Below are 6,315 nucleotides of genomic sequence, written 5' to 3' on the forward strand. Positions count from 1 at the left end.
GAATGTTAGCAAAAAAACTGAAGGAAAGGAGATAGCTGCAAAATCTCTGCACACAATGCTTAGTTCTCAGAAGTAAATCATATGTGCCATGTTGTTTCATTTAGGTTTAAAGAGTTAGGTGCTATACCCTCGGTTATGCTTTCCTGTATAGGAAATGCTAGTTCTGGAGATACGAATGTTAGCACTAAAACTGAAGGAAAGGAGATAGCTGCAAAACCTCTGCACACAATGCTTACTTCCCAGAAGTAAATCATATGTGCCATGTGGTTTCATTTAGGTTTAAAGAGTTAGGTGCTATACCCGCGGTAATTCTATCCTATAGTGTAAAGGCTAGTTTCAGAGATACGAATGTTAGCAAAAAAACTGAAGGAAAGGAGATAGCTGCAAAATCTCTGCACACAATGCTTAGCTCTCAGAAGTAAATCATATGTGCCATGTTCTTTCATTTAGGATTAAAGAGTTAGGTGCTATACCCTCGGTTATGCTTTCCTATATAGGAAATTCTAGTTTTCGAGATACGAATGTTAGCACAAAAACTGAAGGAAGGGACATAGCTGCAAAACCTCTGCACACAATGCTTAGTTCTCAGTAGTAAATCATATGTGCCATGTTGTTTCATTTAGCTTTAAAGAGTTAGGTGCTATACCCTCGGTTATGCTTTCCTATAAGGGAAATGCTAGGTTTAGAGATACGAACGTTAGCACAAAATCTGAAGGAAAGGAGATAGCTCCAAAATCGGTGCACACAATGCTTACTTCTCAGAAGTAAATTATATGTGCCATGATGTTTCTTTTAGGTTTAAAGAGTTAGGTGCTATACCCTTGGTTATGCTTTCCTGTATAGGAAATGCTATTTCTGGAGATACGAATGTTAGCACAAAAACTGAAGGAAAGGAGATAGCTGCAAAATCTCTGCACACAATGCTTAGTTCTCAGAAGTAAATCACATGTGCCATGTTGTTTCATTTAGGTTTAAAGAGTTAGGTGCTATACCCGCGGTAATGCTATCCTATAGTGTAAATGCTAGGTTCAGATGTAGGAATGTTAGCACAAAAACTGAAGGAAAGGAGATAGCTGCAAAAACTGTGCACACAATGCTTAGTTCTCAGAAGTAAATCATATGTGCCATGTTGTTTCATTTAGGTTTAAAGAGTTACGTGCAATACCCTCGGTTATGCTTTCCTATAAAGGAAATGCTAGTTTTAGAGATACGAATGTTACCGCAAAAACTGAAGGAAGGTAGATAGCTGCAAACTCTCTGCACACAATGCTTAGTTCTCAGAAGTAAATCATATGTGCCATGTTGTTTCATTTAGGTTTAAATAGTTAGGTGGTATACCCTCGGTTATGCTTTCCTGTATAAGAAATGCTAGTTCTGGAGATACGAATATTAGCACAAAAACTGAAGGAAAGGAGATAGCTGCAAAATCTCTGCACACAATGCTTAGTTCTCAGAAGTAAATCATATGTGCCATGTTATTTCATGTAGATTTAAAGAGTTAGGTGCTATAACCTCGGTTATGCTTTACTGTATAGGAAATGCTAGTTCTGGAGATACGAATGTTAGCACTAAAACTGAAGGGAAGGAGATAGCTGCAAAATCTCTGCACACAATGCTTAGTTCTCAGAAGTAAATCATATATGACATGTTTTTTCATTTAGGTTTAAAGAGTTAGGTGCTATACCCGTGGTAATACTTTCCTATTGTGTAAATGCTAGTTTTAGACATAGGAATGTTAGCACAAAAACTGAAGGAAAGGAGATAGCTGCAAAATCCCTGCACACAATGCTTAGTTTTCAGAAGTAAGTCATATGTGCCATGTTGTTTCATGTAGATTTAAAGAGTTAGGTGCTATACCCTCGGTTATGCTTTCCTGTATAGGAAATGCTAGTTCTGGAGATATGAATGTTAGCACTAAAACTGAAGGAAAGGGGATAGCTGCAAAATCTCTGCACACATTGCTTAGTTCTCAGAAGTAAATCATATGTGCCATGTTGTTTCCTTTAGGTTTAAAGAGTTAGGTGCTATACCCCAGGTAATGTTTTCCTATAGGGTAAAAGCTAGTTTTAGACATAGGAATGTTAGCACAAAAACTGAAGGAAAGGAGATAGCTGGAAAACCTCTGCACACAATGCTTAGTTCTCAGAAGTTATCATAGGTGTCATGTTGTTTCAATTAGGTTTAAAGACTTAGGTGCTATACCCGTGGTAAGGCTTTCCTATAGTGTAAGTGCTAGTTTTAGACATAGGAATGTTAGCACAAAAACTGAAGGAAAGGAGATAGCTGCAAAAACTCTGCACACAATGCTTAGGTCTCAGAAGTAAATCATATGTGCCATATTTTTTCATTTAGGTTTAAAGACTTAGGTGATATACCCGTGGTAATGCGTTCCTATAGTGTAAATGCTAGTTTTAGACATAGGAATGTTAGCACAAAAACTGAAGGAAAGGAGATAGCTGCAAAATCTCTGCATACAATGCTTAGTTCTCAGAAGTAATTCACATGTGCCATGTTGTTTCATTTAGGTTTAAAGAGGTGCTATACCCACGGTAATGCTATCCTATAGTGTAAATGCTAAGTTCAGATATAGGAATGTTAGCACAAAAACTGAAGGAAAGGAGATAGCTGCAAAAACTGTGGACACAATGCTTAGTTCTCAGAAGTAAATCATATGTGCCATGTTGTTTCATTTAGGTTTAAAGAGTTAGGTGCTATACCCTCGGTTATGCTTTCCTGTATAAGAAATGCTGGTTCTGGAGATACAAATTTTAGCAAAAAAACTGAAGGAAAGCAGATAGCTGCAAAATCTCTGCATACAATGCTTAGTTCTCAGAAGTAAATCATATGTGCCATGTTGTTTCATTTATGTTTAAAGAGTTAGGTGCTATACCCGCGGTAATGCTTTGCTATAGTGTAAATGCTAGTTTTAGACTAAGGAATGTTAGCACAAAAACTGAAGGAAAGGAGATAGCTGAAAAATCTCTGCACACAATGCTTAGTTTTCAGAAGGAAATCATATGTGCCATGTTGTTTCATTTAGGTTTAAAGAGTTAGGTGCTATACCCTCGGTTATGCTTTCCTAGATAGGAAATGCTAGTTTTAGAGATACGAATGTTAGCACAAAAACTGAAGGAAAGGAGATAGCTGCAAAACCTCTGCACACAATGCTTCGTTCTCAGAAGTAAATCATATGTGCCATGTTGTTTCATTTAGGTTTAAAGACTTAGGTGCTATACCCTTGGTTATGCTTTCCTATATAGGAAATGCTAGTATGAGACATACGAATGTTAGCACAAAAACTGAAGGAAAGGAGATAGCTGCAAAATCTCTGCACACAATGGTTAATTCTAAGAAATAAATCATATGTGCATGTTGTTCCATTTAGGTTTAAAGAGTTAGGTGCTATACGCTCGGTTATCCTTTCCTGTATAGGAAATGCTAGTTCTGGAGATACGAATGTTAGCACTAAAACTGAAGGAAAGGAGATAGCTGCAAAATCTCGGCACACATTGCTTAGTTCTCAGAAGTAAATCATATGTGCCATGTTGTTTCATTTAGGTTTAAAGAGTTAGGTGCTATACCCGCGGTACTGCTTTCCTATAGTGTAAAAGCTAGTTTTAGACATAGGAATATTAGCACAAAACCTGAAGGAAAGGAGATAGCTGCAAAATCTCTGAACACAATGGTTAATTCTAAGAAGTAAATCATATGTGCCATGTTTTTTCATTTATGTTTAAAGAGTTAGGTGCTATACCCGCGGTAATGCTTTTCTATAGTGTAAATGCTAGTTTTAGACATAGGAATGTTAGCACAAAAACTGAAGGAAAGGAGATAGCTGCAAAATCTCTGCACACAATGCTTACTTCTCAGAAGTAAATCATATGTGCCATGTTGTTTCAATAAGTTTAAAGAGTTAGGTGCTATACCCTCGGTTATGCTTTCCTGTATAGGAAATACTAGTTCTGGAGATACGAATGTTAGCACAAAAACTGAAGGAAAGGAGATAGCTGCAAAATCTCTGCACACAATGCTTACTTCTCAGAAGTAAATCATATGTGCCATGTTGTTTCATTTAGGTTTAAAGAGTTAGGTGCTATACCCTCGGTTATGCTTTCCTATATAGGAAATGCTGGTTTTAGAGATACGAATGTTAGCACAAAAACTGAAGGAAAGTAGATAGCTGCAAAACCTCTACACAATGCTCAGTACTCAGTAGTAAATCATATGTGCCATGTTGTTTCATTTAGGTTTAAAGAGTTAGGTGCTATACGCTCGGTTATGCTTTCCTATATAGGAAATGCTAGTTTTAGAGATAGGTATGTTAGCACAAGAACTGAAGGAAAGGAGATAGCTGAAAAATGTCTGCACACAAGGTTTAGTTCTCAGAAGTAAATCATATGTGCCATGTTGTTTCATTTAAGTTAAAGAGGTTAGGTGCTATACCCCGCGGTAATTCTATCCTATATGGTAAAACCTACTTTCATATATAGCAATGTTAGCACAAAAACTGAAGGAAAGGAGATAGCTGCAAAATCTCTACACACAATGGTTAGTTCTCAAAAGTAAATCATATGTGCCATGTTGTTTCATTTAGGTTATAGAGATAGGTGCTATACCCGCGGTAATGCTTTGCTATAGTGTAAATGCTTGTTTTAGACATAGGAATGTTAGCACAAAAACTGAAGGAAAGGAGATAGCTGAAAAATGTCTTGCACACAATGCTTAGTTTTCAAAAGGAAATCATATGTGCCATGTTGTTTCATTTGGGTTAAAAGAGTGAGGTGCTATACCCTCGGTTATGCTTTCCTAGATAGGAAATGCTAGTTTTAGAGATACGAATGTTAGCACAAAAAACTGAAGGAAAGGAGATAGCTGCAAAACCTCTGCACACAATGCTTAGTTCTCAAAAGTAAATCATATGTGCCCATGTTGTTTCATTTAGGTTTAAAGACTTAGGTGCTATACCCTCGGTTATGCTTTCCTATATAGGAGAATGCTGAGTATGAGAGATACTGAATGTTAGCACAAAAACTGAAGGAAAGGAGATAGCTGCAAAACCTCTGCACACAATGGTTAATTCTAAGAAATAAATCATATGTGCCATGTTGTTCCATTTAGGTTTAAAGAGTTAGGTGCTATACCCTCGGTTATCCTTTCCTTTATAGGAAATGCTAGTTCTGGAGATACGAATGTTAGCACTAAAACTGAAGGAAAGGAGATAGCTGCAAAATCTCTGCACACATTGCTTAGTTCTCAGAAGTAAATCATATGTGCCATGTTGTTTCATTTAGGTTTAAAGAGTTAGGTGCTATACCCGCGGTAATGCTTTCCTATAGTGTAAAAGCTAGTTTTAGACATAGGAATGTTAGCACAAAAACTGAAGGAAAGGAGATAGCTGCAAAATCTCTGCACACAATGCTTAGTTCTCAGAAGTAATCATATGTGCCATGTTGTTTCATTTAGGTTTAAAGAGTTAGGTGCTATACCCGCGGTAATGCTTTCCTATAGTGTAAATGCTAGTTTTACACATAGGAATGTTAGCACAAAAACTGAAGGAAAGGAGATAGCTGAAAAATCTCTGCACACAATGCTTAGTTCTCAGAAGTAAATCATATGTGCCATGTTGTTTCATTTAGGTTTAAAGAGTGAGGTGCTATACCCTCGGTTATGCTTTCCTATATAGGAAATGCTAGTTTTAGAGATACGAATGTTAGCACAAAAACTGAAGGAAAGGAGATAGCTGCAAAACCTCTGCACACAATGCTTAGTTCTCGGAAGTAAATCATATGTGCCATGTTGTTTCATTTAGGTTTAAAGACTTAGGTGCTATACCCTCGGTTATGCTTTCCTATATAGGAAATGCTAGTATGAGAGATACGAATGTTAGCACAAAAACTGAAGCAAAGGAGATAGCTGCAAAATCTCTGCACACAATGGTTAGTTCTATGAAGTAAATCATATGTGCCATGTTGTTTCATTTAGGTTTAAAGAGTTAGGTGCTATACCCTCGGTTATGCTTTCCTGTATAGGAAATGCTAGTTCTGAAGATATGAATGTTAGCACTAAAAGTGAAGGAAAGGAGATAGCTGCAAAATCTCTGCACACATTGCTTAGTTCTCAGAAGTAAATCATATGTGCCATGTTGTTTCATTTACGTTTAAAGAGTTAGGTGCTATACCAGCGGTAATCCTATCCTATAGTGTAAATGCTAGGTTATGATAGAGGAATGTTAGCACAAAAACTGAAGGAAAGGAGATAGCTGCAAAACCTCTGCACACAATGCTTAGTTCTCAGAAGTAAATCATATGTCCCATG

Source organism: Dasypus novemcinctus, chromosome 22 (assembly GCF_030445035.2).
Source record: "Dasypus novemcinctus isolate mDasNov1 chromosome 22, mDasNov1.1.hap2, whole genome shotgun sequence".
Classification (NCBI taxonomy): domain Eukaryota; kingdom Metazoa; phylum Chordata; class Mammalia; order Cingulata; family Dasypodidae; genus Dasypus; species Dasypus novemcinctus.